We start from the raw sequence: 23,632 nt of genomic DNA on the forward strand, positions 1-23,632 counted from the left end.
ATAAAAAGTTTTTAAAAGGCAGTAGGACTTTTAAGAGGTGGGCTTAGTAGTAGATCTTTAGTCTTTGGAGCACTGCCTTCAAGTGATTAGTTTTCATGAAACTCTGATTAGTTCTTGTGGGAGTGTTGTTATGAAACAGCAAGACTGGCCCTGGGCTCCTCCTTGTTCTCTCTAGCTTTCCAGTTCACCATGTGATCTCTTGTGTGTGCATGTGCTTCTGTCACGATGCCATTTGCCATGTAGTGAACCAGCGAAACAGTCCTCACCAGAGAACAAGTCAATGGGGCTGCCTGACCTTGAACTTTCAGCTTCAAACTGTGAGCTAAATAAACCTCTTTTCTTTAAAAGTTACCCAACCTCATATATTTTGTTACAGCAATAGAAATTGGACTAATATAGGAGTATATAAAATTTCCCAGGATGAGTGTATTAAGTATGTTAAGCAGTCATTGTCCAACATTTTTTTTTTTTTTTTTTTTTTTTTTTTTAAGGTGCTAGGGATCTGAGTCTCAAGCATGCTGGACAAGCATTCAGTTCCTTTAATCTGAATTTTAAAAAAGAATTACCTGGAAGTTAATTTAAAATGCAGATTTTTGTTCTTTACTCTCCATTATGCTGGTTCAGCAAGTCTTGGAGGACAGTGGGAAATTGCACTTTTAATAAGAGCTCCTAGAGAATTTGATTCAAGTGGTCCTTGAAGCACTCCTTTAAAAACACTGGTGTAGCATGATACATAAGAAGAACCAGAAGAGGTAGTTCATGTGTATGGAAGGTTAGAGAACAAAAGCTCTCAAGAAACTAGCAAATAAGCTACTAAAGAGGTTGTTGAAAAACCAGAAGAATGCTATCTGCTATTAAAATATGTGTGTTTGGGCACTTTGCTAGAATCTTGTGTAAAGGGGAGCAAGTCTGGAGGTGGGAGATCTAGGTAGGTGTCTTACTTGGTAGGACAATCAGTATAGGGAAAAAAAGACATCACATCACCCTTTGATTACTGCCTAAGGTGTATGTCATGGGCATGCCTTCTCACCCACCACCAAATGCATCAAATTCCCTAAGGATCTGAGTGAAGGGGTAATTAACTGCCTCAAATGTAGCAGAGAAATCAAATAGAATACCAGTTGAAAGCCACAATTGACTTCAGAAATTAAGGCCTATGGTGGCAATTTGGGTGACCTAATAGGAATGGAAGCCCAGCTTCAATATGTGAGTTGAAAAGGGGATCAAGTAAGTGTGTAGAAAAATCTTTTGAAGTATCTATGGTTATGAATAGGAGGAAAGAGAAGGTGTCTTGGAAAATGCTGAGATGCATGTCCTCCTGTGTCTGCACACTAGATTTCATTTTTATCATGTGGGTTGATTCAATACTGTGAAACCATACTGTCATAGAATGTAGTTATTAAATAATGTTACATTTGTACTTTCAAATCAGTCAAATGATGTTGAGTCATACTATCATCTCTTCTACTAATTACTGGAATGGATAATCATTGTGCAGAATAACTGTAGCTGATTACCGATGGTTTGAAAGAAATGCCAGCTGGGCTAAGCTATAATGGGTTGGAGATGATAAAGGCAATGAGAAAGGAGAAAAACACTGAAGCTCTGAATCTGAATTTCTTAGTCACCTTCTTACCTGTCCCTCGCTGGCCAATCATGTGTAATTGGCAGACATCACCAACCCAGCTGCAAACTGATAAGATCATTTAACCATGACTATTCCATAAATCAGTTTACATATTTCTGATACATAAGAAGTTATCAGGACTTCATTGTTAGAGTCATTTTGACTTAGTTGTAACTTTCTCTCTACATCTCAGCATCACCTCATTACCTGGTTAACCTAGAATTGACTGATTGGCCACTAAATTGTTATTTAACATTGTTGACTATTAGCTTGGATATTGTAGAAATGTAGTATATAAAAATGTGCTTTGCTTTCAACATGAATGTGGAGTGCTACACAGTATAAAAATTCAGATAAAAGGAGAGATAAATAAGTGTTAGCGCTTCCCTTCTAAACATAGCTGGAAGCTTAATTGGGTTAAATGTAAATTAGTTATTTTTAAATTTCCTCCAAAGAGGGTGGATCTGTTTTGAAATGAAGCCAAATAATTTAAAATCACATTTGCATCACACTCAAAGTTGTCTCCAGTGGTTTCACCCATGGCCAATCTTACAATTCATTTAAAATATGAGTACAAAGTGCAAAGGAATACAGCATCATACTGGCTTACGGAATTACCTATACATTTTAGTCATCTCAGAACTGCTCCAGCTACAAAAATACCATTTAGTATTTGAAATTCCTATTTAAAATATAGAAAGAAAATTACAAATTTCTTCTGGAAACTTATTTCCAAAGTTACATTAAAAACCCTATAGAGACTGGGCGTGTAGCTCAGTGATAAAGCATGTGCTTAGCATGCACAAAGCCTTAGGTTCATTCTCCAGCACCTAAAACAAAACAAAAATTATAAAATCATTCACGTGCCATAATATAATCCAATCCTCTGAACATTAGAGACACTAGAAAGTATACTTGTTCAATTTTATTTGATGCAGTGCTTTATATTTTTACTTTATTTTTCATCATCTAAATGAAACTCTGTACCTACTAAACATTAACTTCCCATTCCCTCTCTCTTTCCACTACCCATTACTCCCAGTCCCTGGTAACCTTTTCTGTTTCCATCTTTATGAATTGCCTCTTCTAGGTACCTCATAGAAGTGAAATCATAGGGTATTTGTGGGTTTGTCTGGCATATTTCACTTAGGTTGGTGTTTTTGAGGTTCATTCATATTATAGTAAAGTATTTTGATTAAAAAAAGAAATTAAACAAAACCCTGCAATGAATGTATTGTCCATCCTGCAGGCAATGAAAATGAAGCTGAATGGTCAGGTTAAAGCCACAGGTAGTAAATTGTAGAGCTGGCATTCCAATGTGATTCTATCTCCTTGATGCAACTCAAATTTAACAATTTCTTTATCCATCATCACTTCTTACACAGGCTATTACTATAATATTTTCCTCACTGTTTCAGTTTTCTATTGCTGCTATGATGTGTAACAGTAAATTTGGTGTTTTAAAACTTTTCAAATTTATTATCTCACTTTTCAGTGGGTCAGAGGCCTGACCCAGGTCTTCTTTAGTCAAAACCCAGGTGTCAGTAGGGAGGTTCTTGGAAGAATCATTTCTGTGTCTTTTCTAACTTCTAGAGACTGCCTTCCTTTCATCTGCATGTGTCTTTTCCCAGCACTGCTCTGACCATTATTCCTTTACCTCAGCAGTATCTCTCTCTGAGTTTCCTCTTCTTCCTTCATCTCCTGCTTTTAGGGACCCACATGTTTAATTGGACCTTTAATTTCATCTCTAACCTTTTTTCTCCTTGTAACTTAACATATTGACAGTTTCCAGGGACTAGGACGTGGGCATCTCTGGGAGGGGGAGAGGACATTAGTCTGTCTACCACACTAATGGTATTCTTCAGTTCCCTTCTTGCTTGTGATCATGCCACCTGCCTGCTTAAAATTCTTCAGGGACTCCTACTGCCCTCAGGGTAGCATTCAGACTTCTTAAGATGGTACACAAAGGCCCTGCTTACCAGTCCTGTCTCATCTCTCCCAATCTCTGACGCCAAAAACACACAAGACTGTGTTGTTTCAGTTTCCTAAACTGAAAACCATGCTTTCACTGATGTCATTCATCTGTGTGGGAAACCCCATCCCATATCCCTTTACCTGTCTGTCTCCCACTCATCCTTAAATCAGAAGCCAGATGTTACTTCCTTTAGGAAGCTTGCTGCTATAACCACCCATACCTGTCTCTAACATAGCACTTGTCACTCTATAATCACCTCTTTAATAACCTTCCCCACTGGATTATTTAAGAGTAATAATCTCATTTTGTTCACAGGCATTTTAGCTACTTTACATAGTGGCTTGCATATAACAGAAACACAAAATTTGACTTGAAGATATTCCTCCATTAATATTGTCTATTTTTCCAGGGTAGACTTGAAGTCATAGGGTCATATGAACCTGAGGATGGAAATGTTCCTTTCATCTCCTAAATGAGTTTTACTTTAAATCTGCTAGAATATGTTTTCCTGTACTCAATCATCGATTTACACATTTGCTGTTCATATTTGCATTACTGGGATGGAGGTCATCAACACACACCTGATTCTGCTTAATTTTTATATAACTTTACTAATCTAAATAAATACTTGATCAACTGGATCAAAACACTGTGAAAGGGGGAAAGCTTTCAAATAGATGTGTAACCAGATTGGCTAACTAACATTCTAATTTAAAAGAGTGGATTAAAGATCACCCTTAGGATTGATTTAAGTTGGGCAAGCTGCAAGATAAGGCAAAAAAGAACAAATGTTCACAGTATTTTGATTTTTTTCATTTAATATTACATTTAAAATTCCCATTGTTCTCCAGCATTTAGACTGGGAAGCTACCAGTTTACGGTTCCTTTGATTTTCTTTTTTATCAACATTTTCAAAGAAAGTAGTATAGTTATCCTAAAAAAAAAAAAAAAAAAAAATAGGGACCTGCACACAGCCTCAACAGAAGAGGAACATGAGAATAGCCTCAGGAGACAGATTGCCTGGGCTGGGGTCCTGGCTCTGCCATATGCTATGTAACCATCTCAGTATTTTTATAAAATAGATCTCATAATATTCACTTCACAACATTGTTGTAGGAATTAAGTGAGTTATCATATTAAAGCATTTAATGGTGCCTGACACATTTTAAACCACAATTTCATGTGTGCAGGGTGGGAAGACTGACTCTGAAATATAACTGCTTAGCAAAAGACAACTGTGGTAATTAGGGTGAAACTTGGATATGATGAAATCATTGGAGGTTGCAGGTGAGATCATCTATGAGAAAGAAAGCCAGCCAAGCCTGGTGGGTCCTGGACTGTGGGGTATTGCCAGAAGCCTTGTTCCCCACACATATGAGGAAGTTCCTAAAACTTCTCTAAAGACACGTGTTACTAAGAAGTGGTGGTTAATGGGATTCTATGAAGATTGGAAAAGTGGCTTATTTCATTAAGAATAAAGTATGACTCGAGTTTTACTTAGAAATAGTATAGGAAAATTTCAGAAATTGCTACAAATCACCCTTGTTTTGACAATTTATTTATTGACTTTCCTAATATTTAGAGTTTTGCTGAATCCTTGCTGTCAGATTTCTTTAATAAACAAAGGTAAGCAATATTTGCTAAGATCAAACAAGTATGTCTTGATTTTTAAAAGATATTCTTATTTTCATAAATGTCAGTTGTGAAATGGGTCTCCTTATTAATTATCTTGGAAGCCCTAGGCAAGATTTGAAAGTTATTCTCATGTAATGACAGTTTTAAAATTAAGTTTAAAAATGGGTTTATTAATTTCAACAAGTTTAACAAACCATTTTTAAAAATAAATTTACATGGTCACTTATTGCTAATTAATTTCCATGTTGACAATTTTCCTTAAATTGAAGTGTAACCATCTTAAATACTTTCCAAGTTCATAATATTAATGTAGCTATTTTCATGCCACTATTTTCTAATTCCTCTGGACTGAGTCGAGTTTTGGAAGATGGATTTCTGCTGTGCTGCTAGAATTCCAAGAGATCTGAAATGGCCGTCTGGTAGCATCTAGGTCCTCATGGTCAGTTCTAGTGGCTGTCTTATCAACCCTACTGTTTATCTTAACATTCTGTGAGTGAGCAAGGCTTTCCAGAAGCAGGATTGAGAGGCTGTCAATTTGTCTAGTTTTTCTTCTTTCACCTTGCACCACACTGCCCTTAGGAATCTAGATAACCATATTTTTTTCTTTCAGAACTTCCTCTTCAGAAAAGACAAGGGAGGCGGGGAGGGTGCTCCCTTAGCAGTAAAAATAACAAAGTGGCAGTAACTTCTCTCTAAGTCTCTGGTTTCAAGACCCAAAAATGAGGGGCTAAACATGGAATTCTAGGGGTTGGTGAATAGAAGCAGCATAGGTTTGGGGAGAGAAATCTTCCTGACCCAAGTGGGTAGCCTGTTAGTCTGGCTTTCTGAGCTGTTTTGCTATTGTTCATCTTCTGAATGACTCTTCCTCTTCTTCTGGAGCCAGTCACACTTTTATTCATGAAAGATCTCCTCACTGTGAATCCAAGGTTATCAAACCTCTCTGTCCCTCTTCCAGTAGAGATACCTCATGCTACAGGCCCTTTGCTTGCATTGCCATGGCTCAGAGAGTAAGTGGTCTGGCTACTTAATGCTAGGATCATCTAGGAACATCATAAAAGTTAATTTTTCTTCTCTGGGTCGGAAGTTTGCTTCAAGTTTTGTGTTATCATTTCAGTTTCCAATCTATTTTTATTTCTGCAGAGAGCCTGAAACTTCATTTTATTGCATAAGTCTACCAATTCAGAATGATTTCACTTGACAGGCACATTAGTCAAATTTATCTCTTACCAGAGTGGATTGGTTTATTTCTTCTGGCATCTCAAAGTGTTTGGTTCTGTGGAAGAGGATGGCCTCAGATACACAAGTCTTGCTCTTTAGAATGGGTAGAAGGGCAACGGTGGTACTTTAGTGGTAACTTCCACAGACTTCTCAAGGTTCATTATTTCCACCCCCACCCTCACACTCCCCTGCCTTGCTGGGCATTGAATCCTGGGCCTCCTGCATGCCAGGCAAGAGCTCTACCACTGAGGTAGATTCCCAGTTCCATATATCTTAAGTTTAGGAATGGTGAATCTTGAGACTATGCAAAAGACAGCAAGACTGGGGAGTTGTGATTTCTCAAGGAATCTGAAAAAGACTGCCCTGGGGGTCCCATCTCCTCCTCATGACATTGGGCTTGACTCATTAGATATTAGACAGTGTCACAGGCCTCAAGGAACAGGAATGGGATGTATCTTTTACATTTTTCTCTGACCTCAGAGCCAAAACCAGAGTTTCAAACTCCAGGCCAAAATATATGGTATCTGAAAATAAATAGTTACTAACTTTAAGGTTAAAATTTAGAATTTAACAGATTCCTGAAGTCTTCCTTTTCCAACTCTTTAATACCCATTCTGGTACTTAATTCCCCCCTTCCCGCCCACACAGTATGAGTATTATTTAGTCTTGCCTAAATACTTGTCAGTATTCTTGTCTAATGGCCTCTTAGGCATAACCTTGTATGATCTAAACTTTTTTTGTCTTGTGAAAATTAGATTAAAGCTAAAGAAGAATTTAAGGAGGTTTCTTTATTTTTGGTTGTAACTAATCTTGATTCATAAAAAGAATGATTGAGTTTGAAAGGTCTGATTTCGTAGAATCAGTCATGTTCTTTATAGATTCCATTAAAGATTCTTATCTTCCCTGTGGATGAGGACTATTTTCTCTTGTTAAAGGGAAAGTTAGGTTTATGACATGGACTTCCTTCAGTTGTAGCTAAAGATCCAGGTGTGAGGTATGATTCTTAACCTCTACTGTAGCTGGTTCTTTTCCAATCCTTGGAAAGACAAAATGGCCACTGGATTTATTATATTGGGACTCCCAAAGAGGGATTGGTCACCTTTAAGATTTTAGATATGTGAAATAATATTGTGATTGAAGCAATGTGAATAAGCAAAATAATGAAAGGTAAGCCATTTACACATACTTCAATAGTATCTCTTTCTCTCAGATCCTGGAAATCATTTATACTGTTCTTATAGTTCAAATGAGCTTCTTAATAAATCAAATCAGGTGGCTGGGAAAAATAAAGTCTTATCCTTTCAAGTTCTGTGATATTAAGATATTATAAATTCCCAGCAGCAGGTAATTTTGCATAAGCCTAAGAGTTGTTTTGTGAGAGTCCTTTTCCTAGTAGAAAACCAATGCAGTAGTTTGTAGCTTAATCATTATATTATCTAATAATTTTGCTCTAAACCCTGCCCAAATCAATACACATATACTTAAATGAATATGAATGCTTGGGTGATTTTTCTAAAAGCAGTAGGAGACATGGTCGCTATTTTCAAGTAGCTTATATAGTTTTATGCAAGTGTGATATTTAAAAGAACAATTAGTAAAGAATAGCCAATAATAAATTAGAATAAGAGTCACTAATAAGATCTGGATCCCAAGACCTTTACCTTAGCAGGTGTTAGCCTTTTGTGGTTTTTTTTTTTTTTTTTTTTTTGTGTGTGTGTGTGTGTGTGTGTGGTGCTGGGGATGGAACCCAGGGCCCTGTGCTTACAAGGCAAGCACTCTACCGACTGAGCTATCTCCCCAGCCCCCTTTTGGTTCTTAAAATGTGGAGGCCTGTGGAGTCTTGAGGAAGGGCTGGGATAGGGGTGCAGACCATGGGGGGAATCCCATTCTGAGTTGTAGCTGTTGACAGTTTTCAGTATTTCTTGTAGTTTTCAGTATTGGGTCAAGGGTTCAGGCTGTATCTGTATGTACCAGTTGAACATTAGCCTTGTAAGTACTTCAGTAAAAAAAGCAGAGTAGGTGCCCTAAAATATATGGAAAGTGAGTGCTCTATCTTGCTTGAAAAAAGAGGTGTGTATATTTTAAGGATACTGATAATGTGTTCAATCGGATAATTATGAGCCTTAAAATATCAGGGTTACTTTTTATGCTTTAGACTCAAAGACTGTACTATCATGATTTTATGAATTCTAAAGACTTCGGGTCTAGAATGAACCCTGGAATACTTTAAAAACAATCCTCTCAAGTTATCCAAGAGTCTGAGGATCATGACCACTGGCTCCCGCAGTAAGTGGCAATGGTGATACTACCTCAGACTAACTCCTTCCTGCACACCTCAGGACTTCTCCCTTTGCCAGGAGGAGTAAGGTTTTTCTTTCCTAACAAGAAAAAGAAGATAGGAGATGTTTAATCTCGTGGCAGTCAGTAGGCATTTATTAGGTGTCTAATATAAATATACAGAAAACAAATACTCCAAAAGAGAAACAACCTTCTTCACCGTGTAGCCATATTAAGTGGATTTGGACTCCAGTTCTCTTTTCTCCCTGTTCTGTAATCTTGGGCAGATTACCTAACTTCCTGTGCCTCAGTTTCCCGAATAATTCTTACTTACTGTGTTATGGGAATTAATACACATGTAAACCAATTTAGAAGTACCCAATACATACTAAAGCTTACCATTATTAATCATGGTCATATGCATCCAGCTACATACCAATAAGAAAATTCCAGAATTTTACTATTTAGTAAATTATGGTTGAATACAGATAAAACTCAACACGTGAAATAAGAGACAGGAAACAGAGTAATAAAGCAGAGATAAGATATCCAGATCCAACTTTTGAGAAAAATGTGGGGTATTAGTTGCTTAAGATGGGGGGCGGGGCAGTGGAGAGACCATTCAAACTGGAGGTATGGCATAAGCAAAGAAACAGCAGCAAGAATGAGCGTGATGCAAGGCAGCAGTCCGTGCAACTGCTTGGCTGGATCAGGAGTTTTTGCTCTTTGGTGTAAGAAACAGTAGATCGATTAAGACTTTGAAAAATTGCCAAAAGCCTCAAAACGAGACTTAAGTGTGTAACTTGTTCTCGGGACTCAACTTTCCCTTTTAGTCTTAAAAGAACTACAGTTAGTGAGTTTTAAATGTGCGAGGCGCGGTAGGGGCAGCTATGCAAAACTCATCGCACCTAGCACTGAGTAAGTTCACATTTTTTGCCCTAAGAGATTAAAGCAGTTACTTTTACAGAGGGAGAGGAAATAGTCTAACAGAGATTTTACTTAGATACATATCCTAATTTATCAGTCTGACATCTTTTGGCTAAAGTAATTGCTTCAGAAACTTCCATTTCTCATTCGCCTGCCCAAGGCCTCAGCAACCGACCTGCCACACTGGGAGAAAAATCAAGTGGTGAAGGGCGCTCCACGCATGCGTTAGAAGCCGCCCCAACTCCCCCACAGCGTCCTTTCTTGGAACAAAACTAGCGCGGAGCCACGGAGCTCCGCAATTTGCGTAGACGCGAATTTCTACAGCTCAGACCATCCGTGTGGAATCCGCGAGTGGTGCAATTCCCTTACGCAAGCGGCGTTTCCGAAGTGAATGACTGGGTGGTGCGTGTACGCCCGTAGCGTAGCACCCATAGGCGGACCGGGTGCGGCTGCGCAGGGACCTGAGTGGGCCTTGTACGCCGCTAGCGTAGTGCGGCGTCTGACGCTCTGGCTTCCGCGACGCATTTAGCGCAGCCGGCTTTGATGAATACACGATTTGGTGCAGCCGGGGTTTGGTACCGAGCGGAGAGGAGATGCACACGGCACTCGAGTGTGAGGTAACTATAAAACCCCGATTTGTTTACATTCCCTCCCCCAGAACCGGCCCCATGCGCGGCGGAGGCTGCGAGTCCCGGGACGGCGTGGGGGGTAGAAAGGGAGAACAGAACCGGGGTGTCCGGGCAGGGTCCCTCGGGGATCTGGGCGCTAGGGCTCCCGCAGCAGCTGCAGTCGGCGGCGAAGGCGAGCTGGAGCAGAGCGCGCGGTGGGCAGCGCATGGGGCGCCGCGGCTCCTCGTGTGCGCTCTGGGCTGCTGCGGGCCGCGGGGTCGGCAGCCGGGAGGCGTCCGCCCCGCGTGCTAGACCCGAGTCCCTCTCGGCCTCCTGCCGAGGCTGGGGGAGCCGCGCGGCCCGCGCCGTGGCGGAGGAGTGACCGCTGGGCGGGCGGCGGCGGTTAGGGGGCTGCGCGCGGGCTTCCTGGGGCCGCGGTGGCGTCGCCGGCGGAGAAGGGGACCCTGTGGTCCGAGGGTGGGAGTATCTGCAGGCTGGCTTGGCGACGAACGCCCCCGATTCTTTATCTGCAGTCCTTCCTTCTGGTCCGAAAAGGGCTGGGCGCGGGGACCCCGGGATGGAGCCTCCGCGCCACTCTTCCGGCATCGGGAGACTAACGGACGGCGGCGTCTGCGCTCCTACCGCGGGGGCCTCGTGGGGGCTTGTTTTCTCCCCGACCAACCGAAAAGCCTAGGCGGGGCGCGGGGAGTGAAGATCTCAGCCTGTTGGGGTCCTGAGAGCTGAGCGCTCGGGTGGGACTAGGCCGTGGCGAGTGCAGAGGTGGCGCGGCGGCCGGGGCTTTGTTCCTGAAAACCCTTGGGTGGAGGGCGGCGTGGGGCGCGGTTGGGGGAACCTTGGGGGGCACCCGCTCCCGGCTAGGAACCTGCCGAACTCCTAGCTTCTCCCGTGGGATCTTCAGAATGCCCCAGCTAAGAAGGGGGCTTTCTGAGGGCGAGGGCGACGTGACGTTGAAGGTCTTCCTGTGGCTTCGGTAAAGAAACGTTCACGTGGGAGCCGGTCCTCGTGGGCTGCCTTTAAGGAGCAGGGCACGTGGAAGCAATCACAGCAAGACCCGCGCCCTCAGTTGGAAGGGGTCCTTCACTCAAGTACCTGTTCTGAGTAATTAAGAGAGACAAGAAGTTTAACAAAAAAAAGTGAACCTGTTATTTATTTTTTTTTACTTTCATTTGTCTTTTTGCGCTGTTGCATTCCAGTTTACCTTGCAACTGAGTCATCCTTGGAGCAAAAATAGCATGTGGCAGGTTTATGTTCAGTGTTTTTATTTCGGATGTGTATCTAAATTGTTTATTGTTAAGAAAAAGCAAGTAATACATTGAAAAAGCTGGAGACTTACTAGAGTTTAGTTAATTGTAGTAATGAAATTGAAAGACTTAACTCCACTTCTGTGTACTGTTTTATATTAAGACTCCCTGTTCTCCCTTAATGTGGGCCAGTCATTTTTTTTCTGGACCTTGGGAATCCATGCCGGACAACGTACATCCTACGTGCACTGAACATTCCACTAGGGAGAGAAACTAACAGTATAAATTCTGGGAGGTAATTCTTGTACAGAAAATAAAATGATGTGCTGGCAGGCATTTTTAACATTCTTGTGTAGTGAAACTCAGACTAATGTGTTTTTTGTTTTGTTATTTTTGTGATGGGATTGACCCCAGGGCTTGGTGCATACTACCCAAGCATTCTGCCACCAGGCTACATCCCCGGCTCAAGACTAATGGTTTTACGTGTAATAAAATACGGATTACAACATTAAGCAGTTGCATAGAAGTAGTTATAGTAATGATTTTTTTTCCTGGTATTTCTGATTGCTGCAATTTTGCTGTGTTCATGAATACTGAAGGAATGACTACATTTCAGTGATCGTTTTTTATCCTACACAAATTTACAAACCTGAATTCTGCCAGTGGACTCTTTGTTAAGAATACCTGTGCACGGATAACTTTGATGCTTTTTTTAAAAAGTGATTAGGAAAGAGCTCTTCGTATGTGACATTAGAAAGCTGTGTAGGTTGAGTATCCCTTATCCAAAATGCTTTAGGACCAAAAATTTCAATTTTTAAAAAAATATTTGCACATACATAATATCTTGGGGTGGGACTCAAGCCTAACATAAAATTAATTTATATTTTGAGCCTTACAGCATAAAGGTAAATTTATATATTTTTCCTGTATTTTCATTTTGACTGAGACCTGCCAAACGAGGTGATTTGTGGATACCGTGTGTCAGGTTAATGCACAAAACATTCTGGATTTTCATCTTGGGGATGGTCAACCTGTGCTAGGTTTTCCTGTTCCCAATTTATATTCCAGTAACAACTTCAAAACTAACATAAATTTTCCTCATTTTTGAGCACCTGATTTGAAGTACTTTGAGGGGTCTTCGATTTTGGTAGGTCGGTGCTGCTCTAGAGGTGTTCCCCCCCTTAAGTGCTTTATTGAGAAGATAGGATATGAATATTCTAGCAATGGAAATTATTCAACAGCTGTTATGATCATTTGCTTCTTTTTTTGTTTTTAATAGTTGAGGACTTAGGACCCAGGGGTGCTCTATCACTGAGTTACATCCCGTTTTTATTAATTTTAGAATAGGTCTTCCTAAGTTGCCCATGCTTCCTTGATTTTCAGTCTTTAGCTTCCTTAGTGTGCAACACCATACCTGGCAGATCATTTGTGCTTTTTTTAATTGCCACCAGGGTTTGAACCCCGGGATGCTTCATCACTGATCTGCACCCCCAGTCCTTTTTATTTTTTTATTTTTAATTTTTAAAAATTTTTTGTAAGACATTTTATTTTCATTATTTTTTTCTCATTACAAAATTATTTTTATGCTCATTGTATATACAATATTTTATTTTGAGACAGTTGCTTAGGGCCTTGCTAAGTTGCTGAGACTGGCTTTTAACTTGAGATCTTCCTGCCTCAGCCTCCTCAGTAACTGGTATTACAGGTATAATACCACCCAGCTCACATTTGCTTTTTTTTTTTTTTTTTTCCAGCTCAGCTGTTTTTTTTTATTTATCATTCTTCATAGGCATATGGTCACTAAGCTGATCACTAGCAGGTTAAGATTCTCATTTTTTTTTTTTTTTATTGTAAACAAATGGGATACATGTTGTTTCTCTGTACATGGTGTAAAGGCATACCATTTGTGTAATCATAAATTTACATAGGGTAATGTTGTTTGATTCATTGTTACTTTTTTTCCCTTCCCCCCCAACCCCCCACCCCTCTTTTCCCTCTATACAGTCCTTCCTTCCTCCATTTCACATTTGCTTTTAATTAAAGAAAATTTTATTCTCCCACCCTCGATTTTGGCCAGTATTGGAATGAATTTAGGACTTTGGAGTAAGATTAAAAACTTAAAACTTGGGTCTGCTATTTACTAGTTTTGGTTTACCTTGAGCAAGTTCCTTCCTTAACCTTTTATCTGTGAACTACTGTAAAATTTACCTGATGAGGTTACTGTGACCATAAAATGAGATGATGAACCAGAGGGCTCTAAGTACTTAATTCATTTTACCTTTTCTACATAAGTATTTCCCTGCCTTCTATAGTGGTTGAAGGACTACTTTCTCTTTTTCTTTTCACTTCATGTGTGATAACCCTCCCAAAATGAGATGTAATAGTTTCTACTGGGTCTTTGAGAGGATACAGTTTTCCATCCTGTTTTTTTTTTTTTTTTTTTAACTCATGAAAGAACCATAGAAGTTTTCCTGCCTTTCTTGTTTCTATAATTTCATGTACATTTCATTTCCCCTGCCAGATTAAATTCCTGAAAGGTGGGGGAGGCATACCCCAAAGCTTTTAGTCACATGGTATTCATGACACATTCAGTGTATGGGCAAAGATTGTCCGGCCCTTTTAATCAAGTTCAAAATGTTAATTGAAACTACTTGAATTAAGCATCAACTAAGGAGAAACTTTGGATTAAAATGTCAGCTCTTATCTATATAGTGCCTCCATCAAGAATGGAAATGCCATGAGTTTTGTTTTATATCAAAGGGACATTCCCATTGGTGCATTTTAAACTGTTATTCATAAGTTGGATGTAAAAGAAACTAAACAAAATGAAAGAGAAAGGTGGGCAGTGAAAACAGTTTCTTGATTACAACAAGTTTAATAATCTTAGGCCATTTTCATTATAGTGTAATTTTTATTAAAAATATACTTTAAGTAGGCAGAAAAGACGTAGCCCAGTGGTATAACTCTTACATCCCCACACAGCAAAAAAAGAAAAAAAAAAAAACGACAAGTTTACAAGTCCAGACTGCCAGAGTAAACCTCATACAGTTTGATGCTGCCCCCTAGTGTTTCTTTCCCCTGAAAGTTTTCTTGAAGTTTCACCTACACATGCTCCCAAAATGAGATATCCTTTGAATTACAATTAGATTTTTTATCTAATCTTCCTTTGTTTTTCCTTCAGCTGATTAGTATTGCTAATAAAATGTATATAGTCTTTTAAAATTGTTTAATGTTGATTACTTTTCACCCCTAGTTGTCCAAATAGGGACCAAATTGGACATGGAGGTGGAACTACATGTCATCAAATTACCTTGCAATAGTATATGTGTTTTTTCCCCAAACAGGAAGGAAGTTAATCTTTGAAGTTAGCTTTGTTTGTGAATGATAGCAATTTTATTCATTTAATCTGGGCTGCTGCTACTTTTGGAAAAAGTGTTATAAAAATCTGCTTTCTGGCTTACTTTAGTCCCATATAACTTTGTATTGTTTTGACTATACTGATAATAAAGTTTGAAAATGTCAGATTCACATGTTGAGCTTTCAACTATGATTTGTATCTAATGATTTTTCAAAAAAATAGGATTTCCTATAGTCATTTTTGTATACTCTAAAGGTTTCGCCTTATACTAGTTATCAGTAATCCAAACTGTTTTTCTTCCTTTTCATTCTCTGAGTTCTGCAGTTTGACCACAAAGTGACTTTAAGATTTTTTTGAACTAAATATATTTTCAAACAATAAAAATGTACTAGAATATTCAAAAGGGTGTTCATCAGAGGTGAAACAATTTACAACTGAAATTGGAAGATTTTAAATAATAGCATTACTGAAATTATTTCATTTTGACTGCTTAGGAGATCTTATTAATATTCTGAAATATTAAATCAACACAATAACTTATTGTCATATCACATGAGCACTGTGAAGTGTTACTTTCCTATTATCGGGACATAAGGATTTTAGATTGCTGAGATATAGGGATTGGATATTTAATAGATTTTTAATGTTAAAAGATGTTAGAATAGGATGTTAGTGATAGTTACAAGTTTGTGCAAGTAAAAGATAAAATCTTGTTCAAGTAGTGTTTAAATTACTTTCACAATCTAAAAGTTAAGGGTAGACGATTTTATAATTTTATATTTTCGTAATCTTTTTTAAAGATATTTTGCTGCTGAAAGAGAGGGAAGTATAGACGATATGAGTCTTTGTATTAACATTTCTAACAGGTTTAATTTTTATCCTTAAACTGTATCTATTTTTGGAGAGACACCCATCCCATTCAGAAAAAGCTTTTAGGGATGAGAAGTGTTTTAAGTTTTAAAGTATTTGCTCCCCTTACAGTTTGCTGAACTAGTTTTTTTAGAAGTGTATAGATAAAATCAGGGATCAGCAAACTGTGACCCCTTAATTTAACTCTTTGTAAATTTTTATTGGAACATAGCTTCCTCATTCATTTATGTATTTTCTGTGGCTACTTTTATGCTGTAATTGTCAATATTGAGTAAGTTGTGATAGAGACTTCAAAACTACACACCCTTAGTTTTAGTATCTGACCCTTTCAAGTCAACCAACCCTTGGATGTGTGTGTGTGTGTGTGTGTGTGTGTGTGTGTGTGTGTGTGTGTAGTACTGGGGATCAAACCCAGGAGTGTTCTTTCTCTGAACTATGTTCCCAATCTTTTTTGATTTTTATTTTGAAACACAATTGTGCTAAAGAGTCCAGGCTGGCTTCTTAGATCTAATTCTTAATTTTCTGCATTATTACACTTACTGTTTTTATTTTAAATAGTTAACATTGTCCTGGAAACTATATAATACATGAGTAGCAGTGTTCAGTCAAATGATTATAGTGATAATGTAAACTCTCAGGTGTTCGTAATCTAAATAGCACAGTAACTTTTCATCTCTTCCCCCTTTCCATTTTCCCTGTATTGGAGAAATAGACCTTTTTTTGTGCATTGAGTTAAGAAAGGAATATAAAACCTCAGGCTGCCAACTAACTCTTGCCATACTGTTTCCTACTACTACTTACATAACATGTTAAATTTATCTTCTCTAATAGAAAGTTGATTTTGTCTTATAACTTCTTCACAACAGAAAATGTATCATATTTATTTTTATGCCTCCCTTTTCCCATCCTCCTTTATCTCTTCTCACTCATTTCATAAAGCAATTTATAATTGTATACTAACAGAGGCCTGTGAACAAACAGTTTGGTATACTATTTTGTGCACTGTATTGAAGATGAATTTTGTTTATGTGTGAATAAGTATACTCTGCATTGTATTAGAGTTTAAACCTTTTGATTGGTTTGTATACCTGGAAAAATTGGTTTGTGTGCCTTGTCTGTATAAATGGAATAGTATATGATTTGTTGTTACATTATAAAATTACAACATAATAAAAATATATCTAATAATTATAAGGTAGTATTAATTATATAAAACAACAGCATAACGTGAGATATATGTATATATATATATATACATATATATATAAAAAATAAAGCAGCAAGGCTAGGTTTTCTGTTTTCATAGTCCCTTTTTTGGTTTAGAATATCACTTCATAACTTTTTTAATGTTTGGAATAAACCTTTTTTATTTTTTTGAGAATTTGGTTTTAAATTAAGGTATTCTGCTTTTCTTGAGTATATAACCAGTATAAATATGAAGTTTATTTTCAATAAAATGGTCATACCAATATACACAAACTGAAGAAAGAAATCAGAAAGGCTAAAAATAAATCGCTGAATGGGGCTTTTAAGAAAAAAATGTTCTGTTAATTCACTGTAAATATAATTTTATGTAGCATCACTTATAAAACAACTACTAAAACTTTTCCTATAAAAATTTTTGTCTAAAAACATGTACTTGAAAGTATTTTTGAGGCTAAGACATAGAGTTTCTTGGTTAACTCATAAGTATGTGTAAATATCAGATGTTAACAATGGAAGTTTTCCTTTTTCCTGAAAAGGAAATGGACATTAGAGGTCTTAATTCTTTAAGAGGTCATGTTATTTTTAATTGCACTTTTTTTAAGACTACATATTAAATATGTGGGGGGGAGCTTCTTAAATTTAGAAATCGTAGAAAAATTACAAAAGAGCTTAGTACTTTTCATTTTATTGACATTTTTATGAAAACACTTGTAATGTCAGGGAAAACATTATAATCAAACTAAAAAGGCACGCCAGCAGAACTGAAAAATGCTGAAAATATGACCAAGTCACGTTATAGAAAAAAATCTTATATTGATAAAAATGTTACGTCAGGAATAAATTTTGAAATACAAATTAAAAATAAGGCAAAGTTGTTCAGTAATTCCCAAATTAACAATTCTGAGTGTTAATGAGAGTACTGTGATCATACAGCTGGTGGCAGTATAACCAAAGTTTAATTTCTCTAGAAAACAATTTGGATTACTTTCCAAGTACATGGCAAGACCTAAACAGTTTTGAAATTTTTGTAGTCTTTCTCACATTTTGTTATTAATTGTAAGGAAATTACTAAAAATAACTTAAATTGGAATTAACACTGTTTGCATATTGTAATTAAAATTCTACCAATAAATGTCTTTGAAAATCTTGAACCGAATGTGATTTTCTTCCATCTGTGGTGTGATTTTATTAGTTTATCAGTTAAAGTTTCTTAAAATGTATAATTGCTTTTCATCTTTTTTTTTTCCTAGCCACGCTTAAATATGAATATAGTTTGAAGAATCAAATAGTAATGGGCAAGACTTTGGAGGTAGGGGGTAGCCAGTCCTCGGAACCCTTTTGTATCTGCTGAGAGAGATCAAGAACGTTTTAGTTTCTTAGTTGATTTTTTGGCTAATCACTACCACATCTCCAAATAACATGTTCATTACTTTTTGTTGACTTTCAATTTTAGTCCTTATCTGTTTGGTGAAGGATGATTTAGCATTCTCACTTCTCTCCATACCTTCCCATTTCCTATACTCCAATTCCTCAAAATTACAATAAATTATTTTAATTACAATATAATTGTAATTTGTTTAGAATATTATTTAGTGTTATGCTATAAATGCTACTTAAAATTGCTCTTTTGTAGTAAACTATTTTTCCTTTCCTGTAATACCTTTTTCCTGGCATTGATAATTTTCTTAAATTATTTTTTCATTATAACTCTTCTGTATATATATCAAAATCTACACTAGCTCTGTATTTTGAAATGTAGCTCTGTAAAGGAAGATTCAGTGTTCAGGAATTTGTATAATTTTCTTATATATTAGAAATTGTTAAACTTGGTAATATAGATGTTATTGGATTGGTAGTTTGTTAGTAAAAATTAAATATCTTTGTATTTGGGTCACATTTTTATAAGAGCCTGCTAAATGACCAAACTCTTAATTTTGTTCAACAATTAAGAGGACCTTGATGTTTCAAAATAATTGTAAGGGGACTGGGGAGATAGCTCAGTCGGTAGAGTGCTTGCCTTGCAAGCACAAGGCCCTGGGTTCGATCCCCAGCACCACACACACACACACACAAAAAAAATTGTAAGGACAGCTAATAATAATTGGGCAGAAAGTTTCCATGGTAGGGAAGAAATAGCCTCTGTGTTGTCAGCAGCATCAGAAAATGTCTGTTATGAAAAGATTATCCTGGAGATTCTGTGATCATTGCTTGCCTACTGACCTCATAAGGACCATTTTAACTAGCAGTTCTTATGAAGGGCAAGCTGACCAAAATTAGGGATATGTTAACAGTGATAGCATGTTTAAAGAGGAAAACAGATGAGTGAAGATGGTGACATGATAAAGACTTGAGTCAGTGGCAGCAGGTATTCTAAGTATGAGGGCAAGTCATCTTCATCATCCATGTTACTGTAGACTTATATGCATCTGGAATGGAAAAAGATTGAAGTCTGTTTACTAAAGGAGTAAAAGCATAAATATTTGATTAGTTTCAAAGGTACCTTAAATCAAGGCATAGATGTTTCTAGACTCTCACTTTTTTAAGTTAGCGAAATAGAACAAACACTGAATTATACCCAAATGCAGTGTGCATCTACTGTTTTCACATAAGTGAATTTCAGTGGAAAGATAGGAGATTGCCTGAACTTTGTTTTTTTGTTTTTATTTTCCTGGAGGAGTTTCACTGGCATTCTAAACTGTGAATATAACTTTAGTAGATTAGGTAGCTGTGAAGTGGGGGTACAAAAAAGCACACCGTGAAGCTGTAAGAGGATTATGTGTTTCCTGCTGAGAACTCATTACTGCAAAACTTTTATCCCTGGAAGAATTTTACAGTGTCAGTGAAACTGGTAAGTTGTGGTGAGTCTTTCCAACTTGTATTCAAATACTAGTGAATGTATCCTGTAATCTAGAACTGGTCTTGGATGTGCTAATTAATGCCATATATGCTCTTGGAATATTTTGATAGCATTCTTTCAAAGGAATCACCACAAAGGGACCTTGCCCCCTGGTTCTGTACTTTTTATAATTTCAGTGAAAGATTCATAATACCACATCCAATAATGGTAATACCTTAAGTTGAGATACCTAATTGCTTTCCCAAGTAGTTTTACATACGTTATTTCTGAGGGGTAACAGTGATGGTGCTGGGATGAACTAGATAAAAAGGTTTCTGATTACTGCTCTGTGATACTGTATAGAAAATAATACATTTGGTGGATGTATCAGAAATGGGGATGAAATTCATTTTGTTACTATTAATAACTTGCACTTAAATGGATTTTAAATTGCACTTAAATTTATTATAAAAACAGGAAAATAATAAACATGTAAGCCTTTTACCACTTAAACTATATATCTTATTTTATCTGATTATTTTAGTAACTGAAAAATAAAACATTAATAGCCTCACTATAAGTGGTAGTAAGATCTAAAGACATTGTGACTTGCCCAAGGACTCATAGCTAATAAGTAGCAGTTTAGATTCTAACAGATTTTTGACTCCTTGACTGATAGTTCTTCATTATGTGAAGAAGTCTCATTGCTTCTCCTCACTTATTCTGAACTTGTATTGGATCACAGAAGGAAACTAAACTGATGTAAACTAAACCTAGATTATTATGAAGATTGAAGCCACTCACTAGTAGAAACGCTAGTTGTGTTTATGTAGCTGAAGATATAAATAAAGCTGGTTTTTAATCATTATTTAAAGAAGTCCTTTAACAAAACCTTTAAATCAACAAAGTCCTTTGTAAAATTAGGAAAGTGTGTATATATTATTCAACGGACTTTCACATTGTTTACTTAAAGCACGGTATGCTTACATGATCTTGTTTGAGGGTTCAGTGATTTTGTTGTTGCATTCCTAAGCCAGAGGGAGACCTGACTTCTGGAAGTCCCAAGAAACCAGATTTGGTCACTTGCCTCCAAAACCAGTTGGTGAAGTAATGGTGAAAGACAGGAAAGAAATTTATCTAATGTAACTATAGTGGGAAGATGGGGAGAGGAGGGACTTGCCAAGTATCCTCATCCCTATCTATCTCCAGGAGTACTGATGTGAGTTTCAGGTTTAAGTGGAATTGGTGCAAGGGGCAAGAGGTGTGAACCACAACATACCGACAGAAAAGTACTGAAGTATGAGGTGTAAAACTCATCTATTTTCTTTTTTAAATTTTCCCTTGAACGGCAGACCGAACCCAGGGACTTATGCATGCTAGGCAAGCATTTAACACTGAACTACATCCCCAGCCCTTTTATTTTTTGTTATGAGACAGGATCTGAGTTCCACAGATGAGCCTGGAACTTAAGATTCTCCTGCCTTAGCCACCCAAGTAGCTGGGGTTACAGTCATGCCAAAACTCAACCATTTTCCTTCTTTCTTTATTTGTTGTTTGTTCTAATTGGTTATACATTACTATAGAATGCATTTTGACACATTGTACACAAATGGAGCATAACTTCTCATTCCTCTGGTACTGAATCACACCAGTAGTATAATGATATATGTATACAGGGTAATAATGTCTATCACATTCTACCATCCTCCCATCCCCACCACCCCACCTCACCCCTTCCCTCTCTCCCCTCTGCATAATGCAAAGTTCCTTCATTCTTCCCTACCTGCTCCCTACTATGAATCAGCATCCACTTACCAGAGAAAACATTCAGCCTTTTGGAAATGACATTTCACTTCGCATGACTTTCTCCAGTTCCATCCATTTACCTGCAAATGCCATAATTTCATTCTTCTTTAATGCCAAGTAATATTCCATTGTGTATATGTACCATGTTTTCTTTACTTATTCATCTTTTGAAGGGTATCTAGGTTGGTTTCATAGTTTGACTCTTGTGAATTGAGCTACTATAAACATTGATGCGACTGGGTCCCTGTAGTATATTGATTTTAAGTCCTTTGGGTATAAGTCCTTTGGGATGGCTGGGTCAAATGGTGAGTCCATTCAGATTTTCTGAGGAATCTCCATAGTGCTTTCCATAGTGTTTGCACCAATCTGCAGCCCCACCAGCAATGTATGAGTATACCTTTTTCTCCACATCCTTGCCAACACTTATTATTGCTTGTGTTCTTGATAATTAGCATCCTGACTGGAGTAAGATGAAATCTTACGAGTAGTTTTGATTTGCATTTCTCTGATTGCGAGAGATGATGAACAGTTTTTCATATGTTTGTTGATTGATTGTATTTCTTCTGTGAAGTATCTATTCAGTTCCTTAGCCCATTTATTGATTGAGTTATTTGGTTTCTTTTGGTGTTAAGTTTTTTGAGTTCTTTATATATCCTGGAGATCAGTGTTCTGAGGTGCATGTGGTAAAGATTTTTTTCTCAATCTGTAGGCTCTCTTTCCTCTTTTATTGACTGTTTCCTTTGCTGAGAAGAGGCTTTTTAGTTTGAATCCATCCCATTTATAGATTCTCAGTTTTACTTCTTGTGCTTTAGGAATCTTGTTAAGGATGTGAGGTCCTAAGCTGACATGAGGAAGATTTGGGCCTACTTTTTCTTCTATTAGGCGCAGGGTCTTTGTTTATCCACTTGGAGTTGATTTTTGTGCAGGGTGAGAGATAGAGGTTTAATTTCATTTTGTTACATATGGATTTCCAGTTTTTCCAGCACCATTTCTTAAATAGGCTCTCTTTTCTCCTACATATGTTTTTGGCATCTTTGTCTAGTATGAGATAACTGTATTTATGTGGGTTTGTCTCTATGTCTTCTGTTTTGTACCATTGATCTACGTGTCTATTTTGGTGCCAATTCCATACCATTTTTGTTACTATTACTCTGTAGTATAGTTTAAGGTCTGGTACTGTGATGCCTCCTGCTTCACTCTTCTTGCTAAGGATTGCCTTGGCTATTCTGGGTCTCTTTTCCAAATAAATTTTATAGTTGTCTTTTCTAGTTCTATGAAGAATGTCATTGGAATTTTAATAGGAATTGTATTAAATTTGTATAATGCTTTTGGTAGTATGGCCATTTTGACAGTTATTCTGCCTATCTAAGAACAAGGGAGATCTTTCCATTTTCTAAGGTTTAATTTCTTTTTTTAGTGTTCTGTAGTTTTCATCGTAGAGTTCTTTCACCTCTTTTATTAGATTGATTCCCAAGTCTTATTTATTTGTTTATTTATTTATTTATTTGAGGTTATTGTGAATGGAAAAGTTTAACTAATTTCTCTTGCAGTGGATTCATCACATATATAGAAATGCATTTGATTTATGAGTATTGATTTTATACCCTGCTGCTTTGCTGAATTCATTTATGAGTTCAAGAAGCTTTCTGGTGGAAAATTTTGGATCTTCATAAATACAGAATCATGTCGTCCGGCAAATAGTGATAGTTTGAGTTTCTTTTCCTATTTGTATCCCTTTAATTTCTTTTGTCTGTCCAGTTGCTCTGGCTAGAGTTTCAAGGACTATGTTGAATAGAAATGGTGAAAGAGGGCATCCCTGTCTTGTTCCAGTTTTTAAAGGGAATACTTTGAATTTTTCTCCATTTAGAATGATGTTGGCCTTGGGTTTAATGTAGATAACTTTTACAATGTTGAGGTATGTTCCTACTATCTGTAGTTTTTCTAGTGTTTCAAACATGAATGGATAATATATTTTATATAAATGCTTTTTCTGCATCTATTGAAATGATCATATGATTCTTGTTTTT

General features: G+C 37.2%; 1 protein-coding gene across 2 annotated transcripts in view; it reads left to right on the forward strand.

Annotated features, from left to right (window-relative positions):
- Slc39a10 (solute carrier family 39 member 10) overlaps positions 1–23,632 on the forward strand; it is a 129,389-nt gene that overhangs the window by 58,121 nt on the left and 47,636 nt on the right. Inside the window, exon 1 of one of the 2 annotated variants that reach the window (XM_047547134.1) lies at positions 10,136–10,276. The exons of the other annotated variant lie outside the window; for it this stretch is intronic. The gene's annotated coding sequence lies outside the window, so the exon portion shown is untranslated. Of the gene's footprint in view, positions 1–10,135; positions 10,277–23,632 lie in introns of those variants that run through there. 2 annotated transcript variants of the gene reach the window in all.

This window comes from Sciurus carolinensis, chromosome 3 (genome assembly GCF_902686445.1).
Source record: "Sciurus carolinensis chromosome 3, mSciCar1.2, whole genome shotgun sequence".
NCBI classification, from domain to species: Eukaryota; Metazoa; Chordata; class Mammalia; order Rodentia; family Sciuridae; genus Sciurus; species Sciurus carolinensis.